General features: G+C 43.8%; 1 protein-coding gene across 1 annotated transcript in view; it reads right to left on the bottom strand.

Annotated features, from left to right (window-relative positions):
- LOC117221014 (uncharacterized) overlaps nt 1–26,419 on the bottom strand; it is a 404,219-nt gene that overhangs the window by 327,670 nt on the left and 50,130 nt on the right. The window contains exon 2 of the mRNA XM_033471570.2: nt 4,536–4,604. The gene's annotated coding sequence lies outside the window, so the exon portion shown is untranslated. The remainder of the gene's footprint in view (nt 1–4,535; nt 4,605–26,419) is intronic.

Raw genomic sequence — 26,419 nt, 5'->3', positions numbered from 1 at the left:
AAGATTATGCCAAGGCTATGTCAAAGTTACGTTTAGAATATTAATATATACTATTTAATATAAATATATCTGAATAAAAATCGCAGAATATTTTGTGTCGTTTCGCTTAAAACCTTATCTAAACTGTAGGAAAATAAATCGAGCTTAATTATTTCATGGCATACAAGCACCACAAAATTTCTATAAATTAATTAGAATCGTATAACCCTTGACCATTATTTTCCACAAGTCTCACATTATAAATTAGCCTTTTATTCATAAAGCAATATAAACAAGCTGCGTTATGATCGATCTCCCTTTCAATTTATTAAAACATTTCGTTGCTAAATATGATTAATCAGACATTTTAACACGTCATGCCCGTAGCTTCGAATAGATCCGAAGCCAGTAGCGTTTTTGAATCTTGTCCATTGACAGCTCGGGGCCGGGCTCGCGCCTCGCTGACACGCTAATTTCCCCACTTTCGACGATCGTTCTCCTGTTTCTGTGCTACCGAAACGGGTAATTGGATAGAAATCTAATTAGACGGTTCCTGGAGTCGAGGCGAGCCGGCGTCTGGGCGAGCCGCGAGATTTACGGCGAAGAAACGACCACGTAAAAGCGCAGATTTCGAGGAACTCGAACGCTCGAAAGATCTATCGCCGCGCCGCCAACTGCCGAGCTACTTTATCGGTGGGATCCGCGAAGCTAACGGCACGGCCGGCCAAACATTGGAACGGCAAACGCGCGGCTGGACATCCGCTTGGCTCCGGGACCGAGTTCAGAATTCATCGTTGAAACCCGGCCGCGATCGGACCAACGACACACAGGCCCTGAGAACTTTCTGCGGATTATATCAAACACAAGCGAGCATGAGTAATACCGGGAATCGATACCGGCCCGCAGATACGGCTATTCGAGTCGACAAACATGGAATCCGAGGGCTAGTTAAACACGCTATCGTGATCCGCTAGCGAAATTCATTTTTCGCTGCTACGGAGATCTGGATACGTTCACGTTTCTATACAGGATTTCTCAAAATTATGGTTCTTGCGAGTAATAAGGGGTTCCTGAGATCATTTCTAGTAACTTTTTCCTTTGCAACAATTTTCTTCGCGGCTTCGTTTACGAGTTATTGACGAAAAACACTTGACCAATAAGAGGCGAGCTCGGCTGGCGCGAGTCGGCCCAGCCAACGAGCGCGCGAAGCTCAGTTCCGCTTATTGGCTCGGCCGTCACGCGCCAGCCGAGCTCGTCTCTCATTGGTCAACGTTTTTCGCTAATAACTCGTAAACGAAGCCGCGGATTGCATTTTCGCTCAGGAAAAGGTTACTTCAAATCACCCCAGGAATCCATCATTTCCCGGAGATACCATAATTTTGGGACGCCCTGTATATCAACTTTCTGGGAATATTATTCGACGTGAAAATTAGTTCGGGATCTTTAGATACAGTGTGAATTATTTGCGGAGTTTCAAGGAGATTCGATTTACGAATTACGATTTAAGAAAATCATAAATATCGCCGGTCTTTTTAGAGCGTCAAGGTTATGTCAAGGGGTGCTATAGAGATGCTAATATTCATACTGACTCTTTATTTATAACAAAAAGTAACCACAAAGTTGCAAAAGACAAAAGTTCAAGAGAAAGAATCGTAAAGGTCGTCTGACATTTTGCAGTGTCAAGGGGGTACTCCCCTCTTTGTCAATTTTCAAATGACAACCACTGCATACTTTCTGATGAAAAAATTCGTACCCGCTCTTCGAACATGAGAGAAAGTACTAAAAAAGTTTCAACAAGATTCGCCGTCTACTTTGTTCTAGAAAAATTCGTAAAAATCACTGCACTTTATACCGCGTCAAGGAGGCACTCCTCTTTCCGTCAATTCCTGAAGTGCAACGCCCATTGCATATTTTTTAATGAAAAAATTCTAACCCACCGTTTGAACATCAGAAAAAGCATTCAGAAAGTTTCGAAAAGATTCCAGTACTATCATATCCAGTCCTCATCACACCGACTTCCGATAACGCGTACGGTGTTCGATGCGCGGGGGAGACAATGGTACGCGGAAGATTGGCAATAAAAATTTTCGAATGAAATGGAAGCGATCGGGAATTTATTTCCTGGTGTTCTCGTCGAGGAGCGGCGTAACGGCGCGATCAAGCAGGCGTTAAAAATATCCATTGACGGGGCGCGGTGCGACAAACGAGAACGGCGCGAACGCTTAATAATTCGCCATTACCGTGGTGGATCGTATCAGGTCCCGATATCGAAGGGTCGTCGACGCGTCGACGGAGGGAGGCGAAAAAAAAACGGAAAATACGAGCGACGACAAAGGCGGGGAAGGAAGCGGACGAGGACGGAGCTAGGCGAACGCCGCAGGGTGGGGGACAGTGGAAGTGAAAAGACCGTTCGGCGGAGAGGCGAGGGGAGGGGGAAAGGCAGCAACATCCACCGGAGGCGAGGGATGAAAAAGACGGCAGCAGGGTGCAAAAGAAACCTCGGGAAGCCTGCTGCTTCTGCTCCATTCAGCGAATGCAAAAGAAAGCGAATCCTTGGTCGCTGGCAAGCGCTGGCTCCGGCAACGATTCTCTTACAATTGGCTGACAATAGCTCGGGACACGAATGTGCCCCGATAGGGACCGGGCCACGATTGGCAAATCAATCGGCCTTTTTGCGATCGCGCCCCGGTCTCGGGACCGGCTGACTGGTCGGGTCGGGTCGGGTCGGGTCGGGCCGGGTCGCGAAACGCGCAACCGTCAGATACCGTCCGATAAAACAGCCCCTGACACCGCTCTCGAGACTGCTGTGTCGCCGAGACACGGCAAAAATGACCACGGCCACGGCGCAGACACAAAGGCGAATCCATTATATGTATATCTCTCTGTGTGACGCGCGACGCCACCGTTGAAACTGACAAGAGGAGACAGCCGACACAAAGCACGTTCTTTCGCCGCCGGGACACGATCCGCTCGTAATAGCTACACGCTTACGAATTTCAACCCTTACCACCCCGGGGACCCCGCGCTCAACCCCCCTTCTCCTCCTCCTCCTCCTCCTCCTCCTCATCCGGCCCAGGCAGCCGACTCTAGTTCTTCCGGACGTTTTTATTACCGGCGGCCGACCGATATTTGGCAGGGGCTGATCGTTCTACCGGAACTCCGGCTTAAAGAGTCCGAGGGAACAGTGAAACCCTGGGAAATTGGACGGAACTTTTTAGAGACTGTTCGCTGAATGAACTGACCCTCCTATTCATCGCTACCCTCCTTCTTTCCAATAACGATTCTTGAAGGTGTGCTGCCACGGTTCGCCAGGTGGTTAACTAGGTAGTTAAACAGCTGAGTGGATAGCTGGATGAATAACTGGGTGAAAGGCTCGGGTAGCTAACTGGGTCATCTACTAAATAGATAGTTTGGTGGGCAGTCGCTGGCTGGCGAGTCCGTCGGGTGCCTGACTGGTTTGCGAGATGTGTAGGTAGATAACTAGATAGATAATGATATGTCTGATTTATAAAATACGCAATTAACTGGCGAGCTAATTAGGTCGGTAGCTAGCTGGTTAGCTAGCTAGGTGGGTAGCTGATTGGTTAGTTAGCTAGGTGGGTAGCTAACTATTTAGCTAGCTAGATGGGTAGCTAACTGGTTAGCTAGCGAGGTGGGTAGCTAACTGGTTAGCTAGCTAACTAGTCAGCTAACTAGGTAGCTAGTCAGCTGGATCAATGTTGATGATATGTACCATTAGTAAGATATAACAATGAATCCATCAATAAAGTAAGCTACCTACTTTATTGATGGAACTAGTTAGCTAGCTTGCAACCAGGAGGGACAACCGGCTGAATAACTGGGCGACAAGTTGAATGAATAGAGGTAGCTAGCTCGTAAGTAACTAAATAGCTAGTTTGACACCGAGTAACTGGCTCACTGAAGAGTCGATCAGGTATCTAAGGTAGCTACCTAGCTGAACAGGCGTGGCGACCTGTCTCGTCAATAATAAAATAGACAATTAACTGACTAACGAACTAGTTGACTAGGTAGTTAGCTAACTAGTTTGCAGCCTAGACGGACAGTTAGCTAAATCACAGGTAGCAAGTTTGATGGATAGGCAACTAATTAGGTTGTCTGCTAAATTGCTAGTTTGCTATCGAGTAGCTTACTCGGTTCACTGACGAGTCCGTCAGGTAAGTCCGTAAAATAGCTAGGTAGCAAGAAATGAACTAACAAGCTGCTAGGTAGCTAACTGATTATCTAATCTCCCGTCTAGTTACCTAGCCTAGTGCAGCAGAAAGCTGAGTAGCCAACTAGAGATCAAAACGGCCAAGTAGGCTTGCCGATGAATCCATCAATAATGTAGGTAGGTAGGAGGGTGGCGAACTAAGTTAACAGTAAGGCAGACATGCTGCCGGTCCATCAGAAACCTAGGCAGCTAAATAGCTACCCAGATAGTCCCGCTAAGTCCTTGCTGGGCACCCAACGCCATGTTTCCCGGTTCCTTCATCCCCCAAAGTTTCCGGCCGAGCCAAGTAGATGGCTAACAAGTATGAATACAAGGAATGACATACCTGGCTGATGCTGCGCTGCATCTAACAGTCCTAGTACGAAGGCCGCGCGCACTGGGACCCATAGCAGTTCTGAAAAGATAAGAAAGACCGCGTTAGGTTAAGTTTTCGTGGGCCACCATGGAGCAGAGAGCACCCAAAAGGGAGTTGGAAAATATTTTCTCATTGAAGTCTTTGCAATTTATAGCCTGATTTTTCATGGCATAACAATTTCACAGAATTTCTTACGGGACATTATTTAAACAAGATATTATGAATAAAAATATGAATTATAAATAAAAACGTGATCATAGAATACAGCTGTTAAATGCGGATGTTTGGAAACCAATTCACCACCAATTTGCAATATTGCAAATATCTCCGCGATAACTGCAAAACGGATATTTCTACAACTGAAGCCCTCGAGTTTAGTCTTTTCGGAATCTAAATTTTCCACTTGTGAACTGCACACTTCGATATTAAAGCGTCAGTTTTAGTGGATGTAAACCTCTAAAATTAATATACGTATATGGCTTTTCTTCTATGTCTGTGGGTTGTCACAGTGTGCGGCGAGCCGAGTTCTTAAGTAGATATTTTTACAAGATTGTTCGCCGCGATTCGATCAGCTTAAATGGCATAATCGCCTTGGAATCGCGGTTGATAGGGTTACGTCGCGCCGCTGCGACCGAGCCCCGTCCGTCGGGGACTGTAATAAAATTCCGTAATCGATGGAAAATAGAATTCTGAACGGCGCGTCAATCGATCCTCTTTGATATCCTACGGTGACGAGCAGATCCAGTCGTAAAGTCGCAAAGCGGATCAACAGATACACCGTGGGCGCCAGCTTGAGCTCAGCCGACACTCTTTACAAATATATTCTTGCGAAATTTACTCGCGCCGCCTCACTGCGCGACAACGAACGCCCGAAAACGGCAAAAAGTCCCGTCGCATAATTGGCCTCACGTTCAAAAACAAAGCTGTACGGTTAGTTGACCGTTCGTGCTAGATTGTGGTGGAATTTTTATCATTTTTATTAATTAAATAACACGGTTACACAATTTCAAAGAAGCTCAAAAGAGAAAATTATAAACTAAATGAAATATATACACTGAGATATAGAATTATTGTTTACAGTGCTGTTGATTCTTGACTCAACTAATTGCTGATGGAAATTAGTGAACTGGGCGTGTAGTAAAATTATGCACAGTTTTATCTCGATGCATTAATATCATATATTGAATATTTGTTCTTGAACATATAACATTTATTATCGTATATTGAATATATATTCTTGTGTATATAATACTCGTTATCGTATATCAAATATTTATTCTTGCAAACATAATATTTGCTCTTATAGATTGAATATTTAATCTTGTATATATCGTATTTGTTATTGTATTCTTGAATATTTGCATATTTAGTATTTGTCTTTGAAAATTACATCGTCACCGATAGGTGTCATTAAATAAATTTAATTGCACCTAAAACTCCGTTGCAGAAAAAGATCGAAAAATTATGATACAAACGTGAGATTTCAACCGGAATATATTTTTCACCGCGTTCGGGTGCTTTCCGCCCCATAGTGCGCCGCGCGGGAAGAAATTAATTATCCGAGTTCTGGCCGGAGGAGGGAGTGGGTCACGAAAGTATTCCAACTGCCGTAATTAGAGTAAACATGACACGCGACGCGGTATTTAAAAGCCCGGTGTCCCCCGCCCCGCGACACTGCAACTTCGTTTTTACTTAAACCGAGCCCCGGAATCTGCGGAGGACACTACTCTGCAACCTGGTGCATGCAATAATCCGCGTACTGGGTCGCGTCTAATGTTACAAGTTCCTGCCAAGTTCAACATTGTCAGCCTGTTTACGACGAAAGACTTCCACGTATACGGCTGACGTCGAGCTGCAACATGGTGCTCAGACGAGTGTCACCAGATGGCGCCACCAGACACGATAATCTGGGATGGGGCTCGGCTATTTATGGGGGTAAGAGTCCTCCTTATGGCGGCTGGACTTGGCGCAGGATTTTTATTTAAATCGCGGCAATTTTGGGGCTTGGAAAATTTATGCTGTCGAATAAGAAATTTAATATTTAAATTTATTTAGTTGCTTTGTTCCTTGAAAGTTGTCAGAAGTTTTTCTTGATAGCAGAATTGAATTATAACTGTTGTAAAACATATTCCTTTTTTATTATTTATCATAAAATATATATCATTTTGTTGCGTATTGAATATTGAATAACAGGTATTGTATATTAAATATTAGGTACCGATTTACCACTTAAAATTGTTACATTTATGTTGTTAATATTTAAAAATAACTGTTAAAAGTGTAATTGTTGCAGCAGCCACAAAACTCAAATTCATGTGAATAAAATGTGCTTAAGTCATATACAGAATGGAAATACTGTAAGTTAGAGACATTATTTTGGATTCGAAGTTAAAAAATGGTATCAAGTATCAGTATCAAGTGTAAAGTATAAAGTATAAATTATAAAGTATTAAATATACAGTACAAAGTATGAAGTACCAAGCACCAAGTATCAAGTATCAAGTATCAAGTATCAAGTATCAAGTATCAAGTATCAAGTATCAAGTACCAATATCAAGTATCAAGTACCAAATATCAAGTATCGACTATCAAGTACCAAGTGTCAAGTGTCAAGTGTCAAATGTCAAGTGTCAAGTATCAAGTATCAAGTATCAAGTATCAAGTATCAAGTATCAAGTATCAAGTATCAAGTATCAAGTATCAAGTATCAAGTATCAAGTATCAAGTATCAAGTATCAAGTACCAAGTGTCAAATGTCAAATGTCAAGTGTCAAGTGTCAAGTATCAAGTATCAAGTACTAAGTACTAAGTATTAAGTATCAAGTATGAAGTACCAAGTACCAAGTATCAAGTATGAAGTTTTAACAGCGAAGTGGTTGGCCAAAGATTTCCGTCGGGGATAGAAAATATCCGAGCTCGCGGACGTTGCCCGTGGTTCGTAGGGCTTGGATTGGTGAATCGAGAGTGCAGGGTCCAAGTTGTGTACGTGTTGCGCGTGCACGCAACCAGGGCTCGTGCATCACGCAGCCTGGTCGCGTTTTCGCTTCCGCGGCTTTTGAAAGGCTGGATGGAGGGATGGAAAAAGAGCGGAAGGGGCCATTTAAGCTGAGCGCTCCTCGGTACCCGACTGTATAACACAAAGGCGACGTTTCATTTCCCTGACTCCGGGGACTGTGGTCTCATTGTCAGACTTAATGGCGCAAATAGTCGTTGTGTTCGACCGAAACCCTCTTCCCGCTGCATCTCGGTCTTCCCAGAGCGAAAAGATTCGATTATCATCGAAATATATAATTTCGCACGATGTTGGATCTCTTCGCCGTAGAGATTCCGGTGGAAAATCGCATCGGTGCCGATAGATTTTGACTTCATTAACATCGGGTTACTACGGTATGGTAATGAGGTAGATAGACTCATCTATTAGTAGAGATCGCCCGCGGACCTGCAGTCACTGTATTAGAGACGACGTCGATGCAGTCGATTGCAACAGTCGCACAAATCAGGTCTGCTGAAACTCGACGTTGCATGTGACGTGCACTGCCGGGAATATTGTCTGCGGTAAAGTAGGTGGACCATTTTTCATACCACGAGAATATGATCTATGTAGAACTACTCGTGGATACTTCCGATACATACAGAAGTAACATTGGGATCATTCGAAATAGATCATGAACTGGAACGAACTATGCATGCAGTCATGTTGCATTGTTTATTGATCGTGTGGTAAGATGCTGAAGAAAAATCGTAAGTCGTCGTGTGGTAGCTCGTTTGAAAGGTTTTACATTCCTTTGTAACAGCATCGTAAAGTGTATTTCACAAAAAAATCGACACACCCGATGCAGGTCTGATTGTAACACCTCGCCGTGATGCAGCATCAACGTATGCACTTCTAATTCACCGTTCATTGATAGTGTGATAAAACTGTCAAAAAAAATCGTGGGTCAGTGTTTGATACGTCTTTGGAAAGGGTAAACTGTCCTCTATAACCATGGTATATAGTGCATTCCACAAAAAAATCTACACAATAAGTGCACGTCTGATTGTGACACCTCTTCGTGATGCACGATCCATTTATGCAATTCTAATCTACTGTTCATTGATAGTGTGATGAGACTGTCAAAAAAAATCGTAGGTCATTGACTGATAGGTCGTTGGAAAGGGGAAACTGTCCTCTATAACTGTGGTATATAGTGCATTCCACAAAAAAATCTACGCAAGAATTGCACGTCTGATTGTGACACCTCCTCGTTATGCACGACCAATTTATGCAATTATAATCCACTATTTATTGATAGTGTGATAAAATTGTCAAAAAAAATCGTGAGTCAATGATTGATAGGTAGTTAGAAAGAGGAAACTATCCTCTATAAAGAGAGTATATAGTGCATTCCACAAAAAAATCTACGCAAGAAGTGCACGTCTGATCGTGACACCTCCTCGTGATGCATGATCGATGTATGGAATTCTAATTCACCGTTCATTGATAATGTGATAAAACTGTCAAAAAAAATCGTGGTTCAATGTTCGATAGGTCGTTAGAAAGAAGAAACTGTCCTCTATAAAGAGAGTATATAGTACAGCCGTCAAAAAAATTCGCACAAGAAATACACGTCTTGCCATGTCACTTCACGATGCACCACGTGAATTATAGCCACAGTCCACTTCCATCGAAAGTGTAATATAGCGATAAAAGAAGTCGTGCGTTCCGGCTGATATGTGATCGGAAAGGGGAGACCTTCCCCCTTCAAACGGACCAGAAAGACTGGTCCGGAAAAAAAATGAGTCCGGCAAATGGCGGATGCCTAAAGTGGCCGGTGCCCAATCCGCAGAAGAGCCACCATAATTAGCTGAATTATGCCCAGGAGAGTGTCGTAATAGGTCCAGTCCTCCATAATAGTGGACTATCATCACGGTGGACAGTTCCAGCTCCTCGTTCTCCTCGACGCTGCTCATCTTCTTTTTCAGGTGGACCTGGTCGCTGCTCTCTTGTGCCGCCGGGAAAGTGCTTACTTTTCTCCGCCCTCCTCTCCCCCACTCCCGCCGTTCTCGTCCCGTATTTTTCTTCCCTTCTTCTTCGACGCACCGCGCCGCATTTTTCCTACCCGCTTTTCATAGTTACAGCCAGAATTTTTTACCTCCCGCCCTCCGCCGCTATCGCGTTCCCGCGTCCCCTTTTTTCCTTCTCACTGCTGTATTTTTGATGCGTTGTTTTTTCGCACGCCAGGTGTTTAGCTTTCCGTTCTTCCTCCCCGGCGGCCCTGCTTTCCTCCGTTTCCCCGAGACAAAGCCGTGGCCCGGCCTTCGTCAATAATTTTCGATGCTCCTTTCGCTCCTCCGCTTCCACCGACTCTCTCGCCGTCTCTCCGCGCTTCTTCAATCCCCCCGGAACCCTCTTTCTCGTTCGGAGCTCGACGATTCTACCCCGACGGTCCTTTTACATCTTTGCTGTCCCCTCTGTGTCTCTCACTCTCTCTCTCTCTTTCTCTCTGGCTTTCTCTCTCTCGGAAGCAGAGGAGGACCGTCACAAAGAAATTTTATAGAACGTGGCCGCGCCCACTGCTCATTAAAGCAATTAGTACCTGTACCTGGTACAGCGGCCCGGCTCATCTCACTCCCTCTCCCTTTCTCTCTCTTTCTCTCTCTCTCGCTCTCTCTCCCGGCCATTTCTGCCGTCCTGCACGCCGGACGCGTGTTAGCCTCGGAGCGAACGTGCAGTCCGCTGCCGCCTGAACGTAAGGAATTAAGGGGGTTAGTTACCTTTGACAGCCCCGCTACACGCCTTTTCGAAAAATTCTTAAGTGATAAGTGGGCGGGTTAATTATGCTCCCTTATACGTCCTTCGGCCGCGCGACTGCTGATATTACGAGGGCATTTGCGCGGAGCGATGCTCAAATTGTTCACTGGGAATCGGGATTTCGGCGACTCGTGGATCAATTTTTTGGGACATTGTATGGTGGACTAGAGTTTCTGTCGCCTAGGAAACATCGTATTTAAGTCATTTGTTCAAGTCATTTAGGATTAGTTGACAAAGATTTGTATAAAGAACAATCGTGGTCGCGATGAAGATTTGATGAATCGTTTAATAAATGTGAATGTTATTCGTTTCTTTGAAGTCGTGACGAAATTTGATTCTTCTGTTATCAAAACGTCTGATTAAAGGAGAACGGAGATATCCAAGGAGTAGAATTTGTCTCGATTAATTAAGGAAATTATTAAGGGCGAGGAAGTAACTGTGAATGAAATCGTATTGCAAGGGGTTAATTACGGAGCGCCGGTAGTACAGGAGTTCAAAAACGTGTGCTAATTATGTACTGTTCTCGTACATTTAAAACTGTAAAAGAAACGTTTATGCTTTGTTTATAAAATCGAGTGATTTTTATGGCATAAGAATATCGTTTCGGTCGACTGAAAGTTAACTGTTTATAAGTATAACTATTTACATAATTGCGATTTCTGAACGATATCGGTCAAAAATATAGTGTTGTTCGTGGGAAACACGTAACTAGTGCCTTTTAATAATTTTTTTAGAACGTTCAGTAGCCTAATGGAGTATTTAAATAGTTTTAATAATAATATTTACACGATCAACGAGAGGAAGCGACTACAATAATATGTGTTACAGTTATATGACAATATATTGTACAAAAAAGAAGTAAAGAGGAAAGAAAAGCAATGAAAAGAAGAAAGAAAGACAGAAAGAAAGAAAGAAAGATCGAAGGAAAGAAGAGATAAGAAAAGGAAGTTTTACTCCAAGTTTTATTCTATTAATGTAATATATTAAATGTTTTATTCGTCGAAATTCCAAATTTTCGAAAAAATTCTTGATATTCAAACAAGTATAACTTTGTGCAAAAAAATCACACGACCATGAAACTCAACTCATTTTAAAGCCCGAAGTGTCTACTTTCGGAGGTCATCCGGCAATTTCTTTAACAAAATTTATTTGCGACCGAGTGGATGCGAAACCTCGTTGCAGACTTTACACGAAATTGCAAACCTTCGAAACATCGACGATATTCAAAATACAGTAACTCCATGAATAAAAATCGTAGAACAACGAAACTGAACTCATTTTAAAGCCCGAAGTGTCCACTTTCGAGAAACGTCCGTCGATTTCTTTAACAAAATTTATTTGCGACTGAGTGGATGCGAAACCTCGTTCCAAACCTTACACGAAATTTCGAACCTTCGAAATATCGACGATATTCAAAATACAGTAACTCCACGAATAAAAATCGCAGAACAACGAAACTAAACCCATTTTAAAGCTCAAAGTCTCTACTTTTTCCATGTGTAATTCATTTTCCTCGAAAAAATTGTTCGAAGACACGGCATGCGGAAAACTGTAACAATTAATATCAAAGTAAAAACGAGTCATTTATGGAAACGAAACGCAACGAAATGTTACTGAATTTATTAAAAAAAAAGAAAGTAAACTACTATCAAAAATTCCAGCATCTCCAATTCGCGGGAAGACCGGAAAGTCCTCCTTCCGATGATCGGAAGCGTCGGCGCCGCCTTCCAAATTCCACGTCCGAGATTCTGGCGGCGATAATTGTAGAGGGTGGCCGGGTAAAAAGCCAGGAAACAGAAACATCGCGCCTGGGTGTCACGTGAAACGCCGGCTGACCCGCCAGTTTCGGAATCTCGTGCGTGCGGGACGGAAGCCGTTCAACACGACGACGACAACGACGTCGACGAGGACGACGACGACAACGAGAGACACGAGAGACCGCACACCACTTTCGACCGGAGCGTGGCAGCGTCCCTTGTCCCTTTTTCCACGGCGTTTCGCGTCGCGGCGCGTACGCGGCGAACGCGTGTTTCTCGCTTCGGCCGGCCGACCCCGCTTTTATGCGCGCTACGTGCGCGTGTATCCTGTAAAAGCTGTGGAATGCAAACCCTCGGTGGGGGAGTTAGATGGGACGAGCCACCGCCGCTCGAGACTTGATGAATTTCGTCCGGACAGCGTCGGATTTGCCCGAGCAGAAGAAGGAGAGCCGGCGGGAGGGGCGGGGAGACGGCCGGGCGAAGGTAATTGGAGCAGCATGGCGGGGGGAGAGGGGGGCAGAAGGAAAAAGGCGACTCGCCGGGACGATACCAGTAATATTCTGCGGAGGGACGAGATAACAGGCTGGTACGTGAGCCTCGGAGAAATATTCCGCCTCGTTGTGTACACCCGTGTGCTTGTCTAAGCGGCGCTGTGTGCGTGCACGCCTTTAAGTAAAACTCCTTTCTCCGATTTTCCGCCGGGGAATAAAGGGTTCGCGGCCTTTCTCGAGGGGAGACCGGATTTGCATGACCGCGGATGTTTGCGGGCCTGGTACCTTTACCTCTTGGCCGATCTCGTCGCTGAACGACGACGCTCGGCACTTTTCCTGGCCTCGGGATTCCATGGCGAACGATGCCACCGCCGTCGAAAATCCGAGCAACCGCGGATTTCATTTTGCAATTGCTCTTGCATCTTGCATCTTCAATTCGCGGAGCAAATTGTTTAACGTTTCGCGTTTCGGCTTCGAGGAAACGTGAGAAATTGCTACGATTTTTCTTGGAAACGTATAAATGTTGTTCTTTATCACTGTATAAAATGAATTGTCGGATAATAGATGTTTTCTGTGTGGGAGAAAATTGAAAAAAGGTATGTTACTTCTAAGAAATTACTCCTGAGGTTATTCGAAGTAACTTTTTCCTTTATAAAAATTTTCTACGAGGCTTCGTTTGCGAGTTATTAACGAAAAACACTTGACCAATGGGAGGCGAGCTCGGCTGGCGCGAGGCGGCCCAGTCAACGAGCACGCGGAGCTTAGTTCCGCCCATTGGCTCGGCCGCCTCGCCCCAGCTTATCTCGCCTCTCATTGGTCACGGTTTTTCGTTAATAACTCGTCAACGAGGCCTCGTAGAAAATTTTTGTAAAGGAAAAAGTTGCTTCGAATGACCTCAGGAACCCCTCATTTCTCGCTTGTACAATAATTTAAGGACATCCTGTATACTGTGGATCTCTATGCAACAAAAAAAATCCCAGTTCCTTAATCAGTTAGTCGCTGTCAAAATATTGGATCAAAAGACGGTCTAATTTTATAAAATTAACGATTTTATTACTAATATTTACTTGTTCACTTAACATTAACATATACTGCATAAATAATAAACAAAAATTGTTGGAAAAGGATCAATGATTACTACTTTCATGACACAAAATACTGCCAGTTCTCCGTGACGAGTATACTCGTTAAGCACCGCTAACTGTTTAAACAATGCTAAATAAATTGAAAAACAGCGTAAACTTTTATACATTTCACGTTAAAGTATCTCTTAACGAACGAATATTCCAACACGATTTATGTCCACCGAATGAGAGACGACTGTAAAAATTGAACATTGACAACAGAATCGAAACGTTAAATTAAATATTACATAAAAATATTAACGTTCGACTGGGTTCGAACAATCGCAGGGCCGGCCTCGCTAAATGTTTCTCCGAGTAGCGAACGAGTAAATAATGGACGATCGGAAGAAGGGCGTCAGCAGCCGATCGGCGAGAGCACGTTTCCCAGACACTTGGAAAATAATGCATTGATCCGTCCGCGCACGTGACAGTCTTGAACAAAGTACGGTCCTGCGAGAGTTACCTGGCGGCGCACCTGGGTAAGCGGAACGTCGACAACGTTTTCGCGATCGGTCGAACGTGAGGAAGCTTTTCCCTCAACTTCGGCCCCGCGCCGAAAGTCCGCGGAACTTCCGGGGAAACTTTGACGTGGGGGTGGGAGGGGGGAGAGGGGGAGTGCCATGGCGGACGACGGTGTACGCAACGCTTGTCTACCGATACAACTGTTGCACGCCGCGGCGAGTTCAGTTTAATCGGGAACATTGAAAAGCTCCCGCCACGCGGTGTGACAGTCGCCGAGCCGTACAGCAAGATTCACTTTGCGTTTCCGCCGGCGATTCCGTCGCGGCGACGGTCAACGGTAAGAAGAATCGTCTGCTATCGGTTGTCATCGAGTGGCTGACGTATATGGAAATGTATGAATCTAAAGACGCTTCGAAATGGTTTATATTGGACAGGTAATGCTTCACGATGCTTCGAGAGAAGAAAAGAGATTTCGCCGAAGCCGTTTCACGAGCTGCGACGTTGCCGAAGCGTCAATTTTTGTCAACATATTTTTTTAACGAATCGCTGGTAGAAAATAAACGAGGATCTCTATCCGTACTGTTGCTGTTCTAAAAAATGTCATGATTTCATCGAATACTGTTCGTTTTCTTTGTTTTTATGAATACAGTAAATTCTCCCTAATTGACCCTCAGCTTGTACACGGGAATTGACAATTTGGGGAGAGGAGATACGATTATTCCATTTTGGTTTCCAAGCTGAGGGTCAATTAGGGAGAATTGTACCATTTTGGTTCAAATTAACACTAAAACTACCGAGTCCAAAATGCGACTAATGTACACGGTTTTATAACAATAATAATATTTGACATTATAATATAAAGAAATATATCTAAAAATTGCTCACAAAAATGTTTTAATAATACTAGAAATTGTAAAAGAAAATAACAGAAAAATCAGTCATTTTGACTGGCTTGGTAGTTCTAGTGTTAAACATTCTTCGTTGTCTCCTGCAAAATTTATAAAAACGTTACATACTTTTTGCTTTACATTAAATATATTTTAATGAGATTATTGTATTAAGTTCCCAGCGCGCTCGTGTAATAATTTATCTAAATTGTCAGAAACTGGATACCGAAAGAGTGTTAACGAATTATTTCGGACGGAGAAACAATTCTTCTTTAACAATAGGAAGTACAGCGAAATCGGGAACAGCTCGGATAATGGTTGCAGTATGTCAGGTCTTTCGGTGCTAACTTTCTGAACCCAGCAATCTGGGAACCAACTGGCGAATCAAGATAATCCCAGCATAAAATAGATTACTGTCTTGCGGGGTAATTACTCCTCCAAATAAATGCCGGCGTCAGCTTCAAGAAAGGCAGCTTTTAAAATTGCGGTCCACCCTCGATAACCGGGCGGCGGGCTCGCTTTTATTTCTCGTAGAAATATTAGCGAGATCATTTCTCAAAACAAATACGCGCGGAGACCGGCCGAGCCAACTTTAACTTCCCTTAGAATCTGTTTCCACGTGGCTATCGCAAATCGCGAGAATATGCGGGAGCCAATCAGCGTGTTCCATTAACCGTAAAATTCTGATAAATAACGATTTCGTGAAATAGCTGTATAAAAATAACACTGCCACTAATAATGCGAAGCACAATTTTTATTACGATTAAATAAAAAGAACGTTGATACAAATATTTGATTATTTTATATAATCTTCGATATTCAATTTGTTTCATTTAATTTTTCTTTTAATTAATTTATTTCATTTAATTTCTTTTTACTCAATTCATTTACTTTTTTTAATTTAATATTTTCATTGAATTTACTTTATTTAATGATTTCATTTTATCTTTTTATTTCACTCTTTTTATTTTTATTTCTGAACCGTCCACTTTAATCTTCCACTGTTGCAAACGTCCGCAGAATTTATAATTTCAGAAATTAATATCTTTTTTTAAAATGTCACTGTCGGAAATATTACAGGCAATGAATAATTTCTTTTCAATGTCTCACAGAACGAAGACACATAATAAGAGTGCACGCTGGTGCCGAATTAATTACCGCCGCGGTCCCTAATAATGCACAATCTATGCAGCTTAATAAAATAAAGAATTTAATAAACTGCCGGCGGTAAAATCGGGGGAGCTTAATGAAATGCGTTATTACTTTGATAAAGTGCATGAACACGGCAGAAGGAATGGCCATAATTTTTGTGCCGGCACGAACCCCGGTCCATGGGGGGAGCATAGTCGTCGCGGGGGGTCAGATGCGGCCCGAAAATTCAAACAAACATATTACAGCGGTAAATCTCCGCGAATCGCTGGCTGTTCGATCAGCAAACAACCCACTTCTGCGTATCCCTTTGTCCCCGACGATAAATTACCGGTCGTCTTAGCGGCACGAGGCCGAACACAATCGTCCGCAGCAACACGCGCCATCACCATAAATCAAGCCGCCGCCGGTTCCAGCGATTTTTGCGTTTCCCTCCCTCCCTCCCGGCCGCCCTCGCGCGGAGCCCGCGCGAAAGTAGCCCGGCGAACCCGTCGATTATGACCCGGCTCTTACCACCTCTTTTTTACGCATCGCCGTGTTGGACATCCCCTGCGAGGAAGCTAATAAAAAAGTTCCGCTCGCCGAGGAAAGTTCGACGTGGGCTGAATGAATCGGGAATGGAAACGGATCCGGAAATGGACCGAAGTATTCATCCGTGATGCGCGCCGGATTGAACCGACCGGGCTCTGTTTGCTCCTAAGAGAATAGACTTGGCCAACGGACTGTGTCTGAAGAACTGTTTGCTCCCCTGTTATCAAACATATTACCGACAAAAACTCCGCCCACCACTTCGGGTCTTCTTCGGTCTCGAGTAAAAATTAAGTTACCTCACGCTTCGCACGTGTCAACAGATACACAGTGAATTCTCCCTAATTCGCGATCGGATTCGGCACATAAATGGACGATTTGGGAAGAGGAGATACGATCGTTCGAGCCTTGTGGCTCGTTTTTATAGTTGTTGACAATCGGTAAGTATAAAAATAAATCGTCTACTACTTTTGTCGAAGTTTCTAATTTTCGAAAAAATTCTTGATATTCAAACAGCTATAACTTTCTGCAAAAAAATCGTACTGCGATGGAACTTGGCTCATTTTAAAGCCAGAAGTGTCTACTTTCGGAGGATGTCCGTCGATTTCTTTAATAAAATTTATTTGCGATACAATCGATGGGAAACCTCGTTCTAGATTTTACTGCTTTTGTCAAAGTTTCAATTGTTCGGAAAATTGGTGATATTCAAACAGCTATAACTTTCTGCAAAAAAATCGTACGACCTTGGAACTCGACTCATTTTAAAGCTCGAAGTGTCTACTTTCGGAGGCCGTTTGTCAATTTCTCTAACAAAATTTATTTGCGACGCAGTGGATGCGAAACCTCGTTCCAGATCTTATACGAAATTTCTGACTTTCGAAACATCGACGATATTCAAAATACAGTAACTCCACGAATAAAAATCGTAGAACAACGAAACTAGACTCATCTTAAAGCTCGATGTTTCTACTTTTTCTGTGTATGATGTATTTTCGTCGAAAAAATTGTTCGAAGACGCAGCACGCAGAAAACTGTAACAGTTTATATCGGACAAGGTATAAACGAGTCATTTATTTACTGTCAGAACTGAGTTATTTTTTAGAGCAGCTTAACAATTTTTGTTGCAAGCAACGATCTATTCAAATAATTACTGGACTGTTGAATGATTTATTAACAAGCCCTAGGTTGTTAATTTTTTTATTTCTAGAACTGTTCTAACCGAGTTCTTTAAAATATGATACTTTAGTCACCTAATTTCTCGCTAGATGGCTACATGCCCAAGCCACTTCTCGCTGCTAGTCACACTTTGCTACCAGCTGATGTCTCCATTCGTCCTAAAATTAATTACTAGACTGCAGATTTTTATACAAAATAAAAACGGTTTTTATTAATTACAAGATACAGAATCTATGTAGACATTAATTTATTTGCTTAATAATTTTAATAAGTCGACAGCAAAGCAGCAATATTTTGAAACTCTTCAAATGTTTTCACAGTTTTGCATTACATCTTTATTTTGTCATAAATGCATAGTAATCCACAGTCAAAAGTTATTTAACCTTGCATTAATAATACCTTGAATAAATTTCGTTGTAGCTTGTTCCAAAAAAAATATATAATACAGTCAAAGACCAACAAACAGTCGTAGCAAAATCGATCAACAAAGCCAGCTGTATCAAAAAACAAAATAAAACAAATGCCATGCACCACGGAGTATATTAAAATGGTGAAAGTAGCTCCAAGAACGGTGGGTCGGCCAGGTGACCGGCCACCTCCCGAGTTGCCTTTTACAATTAGAATTAACCAGAGACTCCGTTCGTCCAGGCCCGCCATTACGTTCTTGCCGTCGCTTGGCCAACAGGGACAGAAATGAAATTGTTTGCAAACTAATCTGTCCTGGTGTCCAGGCGACAACTAAACGGCTCGCACACAGAGAAACGGCTGCGCGTTCTTGTGCAGGAGCGCGTGTGCACGCGCCTGTGCGTGTAGATATACGACGCGACAATATGGGTCTGCCAACAGCAGAGAATTGGGATACCGAGATCATAGCCCGACAACTGAACACGCCATCGTGCCGGAGTTGGAGGCGTACAATTAAAATTTACTGTCGCATAACCGCGTCGTCTATCCGTTTCAACCGTGCGCGCAATTGCGTTCCACGCACGGCACACGGAGAATCCTGGATGCGATGGCTGGAGAGGGAGGGGGGCAGGGGGCGTCCTTTAATGAAAAGGTATCCCGGCCCTTTTTCCCCAAACTGGTTTTGCCGCGGATAAAGGGTTCGCCTGAATGAAGATCCCGGTCCTATTAATTCTATTTTCCACTCGCTTCATAAACACCGGCCCAGCCTTGTGCTAACACGGATGCGGTATTTTGGTTTTCCGGTCTTCCGGTCGAACTTTTAACCACCGCCGGCTGGCTGCTGCGATTTAGTTCGATGATTGTTCAATTCGGTTCTGATGGTTACGCTCTCCGGTTTCATTTGATGGTACCTTTATTTGGTATCGATTTACAAGCAACAGTGAACAGCGTCATTCACTCGGAATCTTCGAGGCTAACTATTTGGCTACCTTGAGCTAGAGATCAGAGTTTTTAATTTATTTAAAAAATTGTACTGCTCCTGATCATTTTAGTTTGAAGCATCGTAATCGAATCATTTCGTTGGTATTGATTTATAAGTGTAACTTGACAGTGCCGAAGCACTTCGACCTTCGGTGCTAACTTTTTAGCTACCGTGGGCTTGATGATGACCTCGAGCTTCTTTAAAAAATTATGTTAGTTCTGTTAATTATACTTTCTAGCTTCATTGTGAAATATATGGTTTCACATTGGCCTGTAAACGTGGCTTAATTACATCAAAGCGTGTGTGTCTGCAATGCTAACTTTTAGCTACCCTGAACTAACTCAGGACATTTAGCTCATTTAAAAAATTATATTAGTTGTATTAATTATACTTTGTAGCTTCATTGTGAAATATATGGTTTCATATTGGCCTGTAGTTGTGGCTTGATTACATCAAAGCGTATGTGTCTTCAGTGCTAATGTTTAGCTACCTCGATTATTTAAAAAATATTTAAAAAATAGTATCGTTTGTATTATTTATATTTTACAGTTGTTTTGTGTGATGTCTTCTTTTATATTGACGTTCAGATATGACTGAACAAAATTAGAGCATCTGGACCTTCGGTCCATTTGGTAGCTAAACATTTTAGCTACCATGGACTAGACGATGACTTATCTTATCTAAAAAGCTTACCTGAAAAATTATATTAGTTCTATAAATTATATTTTCTGGCTCAATACGTTGCTTTCGATTGAACCGCAAACGCGACTCGATAATATCAGAGCACATGGATCATCAGTGCTAACCTTCTTAGCTACCTCGAGCCAGCTAATGGATAAAAATAATAATAATAATCGCCGAGGATTTGCGGATGAAACTAATCGAGCCTGCGATCGGAGCGGAGCCGCTTCCATTCAGATAATGCGCGAGCAGAATCAAATTTGTAACTGGCCGCAAGAATTTTCGGGTTCGAAATTAGAATCTCAGTTGGCTGTTCGATTAAATCCTACGATCTCGGGAATCGTTACGGCGGTACACGTTGGCGAAAGTTCCGCGGCTTGCATTTAATTTCGCCCGGTCCAAAGAACGAGTGGCCATGATAACGTCTATCGGACGTTTCCGGCAGACAGAGCAAACCTTCCGCGGCCTTAATTAAGCAAACGGTTCGCAAACAGGAACGGCGGACGCATGCATTCCTGTCTAATGTCGCGTGGCCGAGCCCTTGTCGCGGCCCACGCGTTTTCCGAACGTTCCTCGAATTATTTCGACCGAGGCGAGCGCGGTGTTTCCGTCGCTGGAAAAGAACAAACCGTATTCTTGCTTTGTTGCTTAATTAATTGCTCGCTGAATTCGTCGCTGTCCATTCGAGGAAACTTTTCCTGGATTAAAATCATTCCAGACAGAAGACCAACGTGATTGAATCGTGTTCAATCGAAACGTAATCGGTTCGACATGAAGACGAAAAAGCTGTACTGGCTGACGTTCGAAATTACGATTAGAAAATAAATGAATGATATACTAGATATCCTAAAATAAATAAATAAATTAGCTATCGAATTGATGCGTACCGATATTAGCAATTTTGGATGAAAGAGATGTACAGTAATTTTTTTCCAGAAATGTTCGGAGGCCGGAATTGAAACCGGCAGATAAGAGAATACTAAGTCACGATTGCTCGGGCCTCGCGGCTCGTTTTTATAGAAACTCGGGCCAGTCGGCGAAAACTAATTGTACAATGATCTATACCGTCTAGACCGATTTGAAAAAGCATCTACTATACTCCCCCTAAATCATTTCCAATGAAAAATATTTTTTCATTAGCGAAAGTGAATTTTCCTCCTTCGCTTTCTCCTCCTCGGAAATTCTGCATTCGAACGTCTCTCCAGGGTCTGAAAAATTTTATCCACGATCCCGATTACCATGATCTTCAAGATTAGAGTCTTCTCTTTCGAACAACATCAAAGTTTGCGATCTACGATTTTTTCTTTCTTCTTTATCGCGGTCCGAAGCGACCAAGGTCGACGCTGTGGAAAATGAATTTTGACAAATTTTCGATTTTAGTTTCAATCCCTGTCAGCTAACACTTTCGTTTCTAATTTTTGTCACGATTCGAAGGCAATTCGGAGGCCACGTGACACGATTCGAAGGCAATTCCGAGGTCACGTGACACGATTGATCTTGTAGCTCCGCGGTTTTTCTTGCCTGACTCACACCAACACAGATCATTTTCTGTTGTCTTTTGGGAACTCCGTCGAGCCTTAGCATTGACGTAGCAAAGAATTACACAGGCGTAGAATAAGCACAGGGAAATTCTCAGAAACCCGAAATTTGGCATTTCCGGGAGAAATGACTATTCCGCCCTGAATCGAACGAACAGATTCATTAAATAAATCTAATATTATTCTAGATTCAACGATGACCACGCACAAATAATTATTCTACAATGTACAAATATATTTTACATACACCATATTATACACGCATTAAGTTATATTACACCATATTGCACAATATATATATTACAATAACCACACAATAATTTACTCCTCGCGCCACGGTGCACCGTCAACAAATTGACTAACAATTCCGCGAGCGAATCGATCGTGAATGCAGCGGGTAAAATAAATAATAAAATAAATAAATAATAAAAATGGAAGAAAAATGGATTGAAAATGACACCGGCCCGGCGTTTCCCGTAATTGACATCGGGTTTTTATTTACCCGGGCTGCTTCATTATTCGAATAATCGAACGGGCCGGGGTACGATTATCGTTGTACACTCGGCAGGGAATGTATAGAGAGGCGCGCGTCATTAACATCGAGGGGCGAGGAACGCACGCGACCGGGAATTTATCGAAAATTAGTCGGATGTCAGTGAATTGAAACCGGCCGAGGAAGACGCGGCCAGGCCCGGGGATTTAATTAATTCAGTCTCGAAAATATTCGGGCCTTTATAAACGCTCGCAAATATTCAGTTGCCGCAAATAATCGATATATCGACGGCTGCCGAAACGCGGGCCGGCCGAGTCGCTCTGTTATCGTTTCGAGAGCTCTTCCACGCCGCTCCCTCCCCCCTCTCTCTCACTCGCTCAATCACTCACTCTTCTCTCTCCCGCTGACTCATTCTCTTCTCTCTCTCGCGCGCACTCTCTCTCTCTCTCTCTCTCACTCACTCACTCACTCACTTCTCTCTCTCGCACTCTCTCTCTCTCACTCACTCTCTTCTATCTATCTCTCTTGGACTCTCTCTCTCGCACTCTCCTTTCTCTCTCTCACACTCACTTACTCACTCTCCTCCCTCTCTCTCTCTCTCTCTCACTCACTCATTCTCTTCTCACTCTCATTCACTCACTCTATTCTCTCTCTCTCTCACTCTCTCTCTCATTTCCCTCTCTCTTTCCCTCTCTCTTTCCCTCTCACTTTCCTCTCTCTCTCTCTCTACCTCTCACTCTTCTCTTTCTCTCTTACTTTCGTCTCTCTCTCTACCTCTCTCGTTCTCTCTCTCTCTCTCTCTCTCTCTCTCTCTCTCTCACTGTCCTCTCGCTGTCTATCTTTACGCGAACGCTACAGCCGTCCCCAGCGAAAGCGCCCGCGCGGTATCAGGTTTATACGTCGCAGCGGAGTTAAACGATATGACATTCGCGAGAGATATACGAGTAACGTAATAACGCGTCTGCGCCGAAGACGTCGCGATGGCTCCTGCAAGCTACACGCTAATTACTCCGAAATTAGAATTTAGATTACCCGAATATTATTTCTGACGCGGCCGTGGCTGCCGCGCGGAGGCAATTAGCGTGAACGAATTATACGTAAGGGGAAAATTCAATGCGAATGCCCAGGCAAGTTTCCAGGGAACTTTTAATAGACCCGATGGTTTCAGAAAGAAACTTCTTCTGGGACTTTTAATACTTGTAAACGCGCGCCCCCCGCCCACCCTCCCGCCCTCCTCGTTGCGTTGCAAGAATAATTATGCAAACGAGTGACTGAAAGGAGGTACACGCGCCGCAGAAATCGACAAACACCAGCTCGACCTGACTTCGAACCAAACGAGACTAACGTGCGCCGTGCTTCGATCGGAAGTTTGGAGAAGGTGGCTCGTCGAGACTTGATACATCATCAGCACCGTTGGTCTCTTTTCAGTCTCGGTGAAGTCAGATTTCACTCAGAGCTAATCAGGGCCTATTTATGAGTGGCGCGGCTGATTGATTTAGCTGGTAAACCTGGTAAGTAGTTAAGTCGGTTATTAGTCAGACCTAACATAGCCTGGCGAGGAACCTGTAATAGTCTAACAAGTTCCGGGTAACGAGATCGTGGATCATGATGGGACTAAATCTGCGCATGTTAGACTGCATGGAAAACTCGAATGACTATAGTAGGTCCGGTTAGTTGACGACTCCATTAATCGTCAGGTTTTGTAGAAAAATATCTGTCTTCTGCATTTGCGATCATTACGAGAGTAAAGGGGGTTAATTTTATCTCGATCTTGGGACGAGAGACGAATCTTTGGAAAATCGAGTATAGGATCGTGATACAAGAGACTTCGCCCTTTAAAATGAGCCAAGGTAGAGGTTCGTACGATTTTTTGTCATGAAGATACAGCAGTTCAAAAATCGACTATTCCGTCCGCAAAAGTTGAACATTTTACCGCGTTCAGTGCGTTTAACGATCCTTAGTTTCAGCCGTGCCCTGCGACAAGTAGCAATTTTCTAAAACACCGAGTTCCGAGGTCTGAAAGAGAAAACTCCAAGCTTTAAAATGAGCTCCGGTAGAGGTTCGTAGGATTTCTTTTCATGAAGATGCAGCAGTTCAAAGATCGACTATTGCATCTACAAAAGTTGAATATTTTACCGCGTTCCGTGCACTTAACGATCCGTAATTTCAGCCGTGTCCCGCGACAAGTAGCGACTTTCTAAAACATCGAGTTCCGGGATCTGAAAGAGAAAGCTTTAAGCTTTAAAACGAGCTACGGCAGAGGTTCGTACGATTTCTTTTCATGAAGATGCAGCAGTTCGAAGATCAACTACCGTGCGCAGAAACGTTGAACCCTTTACCACATTCTGTGCATTCTACGATCTTTAGTTCCAGCTCTGTCCTGCGACAAGTAACGATCTTCTGAAATAGTGACTTCAGGGGTCCGAAAGTAGATGCTTCAAGTTTTAAAATGAGCTGCGTAAAAGTTCGGCACGATTCTTTTCCACGAAGCTGCGGTATTCTAAAAATCGACTACATATTCTTCTACATTTCGCATATTTTTCGACGTTTGAGTTTATCTCCAACCGGCAGCAATTATCGATTTTCCAAAAAAACAAAGTCAACTGCTCCGCCGGGTTTATTAGCAAAATCAATCAAGTAGGTTACACAGAATTAAGATAAGCCGATGCCACGCTGCGTCAAGATTGTGCGAAGTTTGGACTTCTTGGACTAAGATAGCACCCTTTGCTAGCACATTAGCTAGTCCAAACGTATCCCAGACGTCGTTTCGATCGGCCGTTCGCAGTGGCTCGTGAAGAAAGAACATTAAATATCGCGGGAACCGGCTGGCACGTTCCCTGGGCTGAGCTCGGAGCCGGCAAAAAACGGCGGACGACGAAAGGAAAATACCATTTTGCCAACCTAAACGTTTCCGTCCACGGAACGAGCACTCGAACGGGGGAACAAAGAGAGATTTCAGACAATTTCCGTGGACAGCCGCCTCGCAGGACAGAAGAGCGGAAACGGGGAATCCGAAGAGTTTGTCCTGTGTCGGTGTTTAGAATATTTCAGGGCCGGCCAATGAGAAACGAGGGAGAGGGTTACACGCCACCGGAGTCGCCACGGTCCGTGAAGGGAGGAATTAAATGCGGTGAGCGGTTCGCGGCCACCCTCGTTTTTCAACCTGTTTCTCTCTCTCTCTCTCTCTTTCTCTCTCCTTCGCTCTCGTTCCTTTTCTCCGTCGCCCAACGCCCTTTCCCTCCAGGCCGGCTCGTATTTAGAAAATTGCTGGCTCGGCTGCTCGAGTAATCGAGTGTTATTTTAAGAGTGAGAGCAATTAACGCTCTCACTAGTTACCCGTGGTCCGCGCGCGGGGAGTAGCTCATCCCCCGGGGACGGCGAATATTTTTAACTGGCCGGCATAGAACGAGGTGATACTAGAGCTCCTAGAGAATCCTGTTGCAGCAGCCGGGGATCCTTCTTTTTCCGCGAAGCGAACAATTTCCAACGGCGTTCCTTCCTTTTCCCGGGGATTTACGGCGTGTTTCGGATGGACCGGCTCCTCTGTCCGGAGGCTGAAATTTATGTCACCTACGCCGGCCGCTATTGCTTCGCTTCCGGATACGGCGATTCCATTTTTCCCGCCCTTTCCCGCCCCCCGCGCCGGCCTGCACGGCTTTATCTCGCGGGCTAAACGCGGCAAACGAAACTCGTCATGAATATTTACGCCGGCCCCGTCCGTGTGCTCGCGTGCCGCCGCGCTCGGCCTCTGAATATTTCTCAAGTGCAATTTAGATACTCTCCTTTGCCAGTTTTCTGGTCGTTTTTAATGAAACTCGGGCGCCTAACCGGACTCGCCCGGACCCAACCCCGATACGGTGCCAACCTGAATTTTATGGAAAGTGGTAAATAGCTGCTGAACCCTGGCTGGGACACTTGGTGACGGCTTAACCAGTTAGCTGCGACGCCTCCTTTTCAGAGCGCGCACCTGTGTGTCCGTGTCGCGAGAATCGAGCGACGACGAGTATACTCGTCGAGCACAGAGTAAGTGTTGCTGTTAGAATATTGGATCAGAAGGGCGGTTTTATTTTGTAAAATTAACAATTTTATTAGTAATATTTTCTTAGTCAATTGATATTGGCGTAGACTATATATATAATAAACGGAAAACGCGGGAAAAATTATATACGGTAATGTCTCTCTAATTGACTCTCAGATTGTCCACGAAAATGGACAATTTAGGAAGAGGAGATACGATTCTTCGATCCTCATTTTTACACTTACGAATTGTCAACAACTATAAAAACGAGCTGCAAGGCTCGAATGCTTTTTATTATCTTTATTATCTCCTCTACTCAAATTGTCCATTTTTGTGCATAATCTGAGCGTCAATTAGAGAAACATTACTGTA

The sequence above is a fragment of the Megalopta genalis genome, chromosome 5 (genome assembly GCF_051020955.1).
Source record: "Megalopta genalis isolate 19385.01 chromosome 5, iyMegGena1_principal, whole genome shotgun sequence".
Lineage (NCBI taxonomy): Eukaryota > Metazoa > Arthropoda > Insecta > Hymenoptera > Halictidae > Megalopta > Megalopta genalis.
This window is presented reverse-complemented; position numbering and strand designations above follow the sequence as displayed.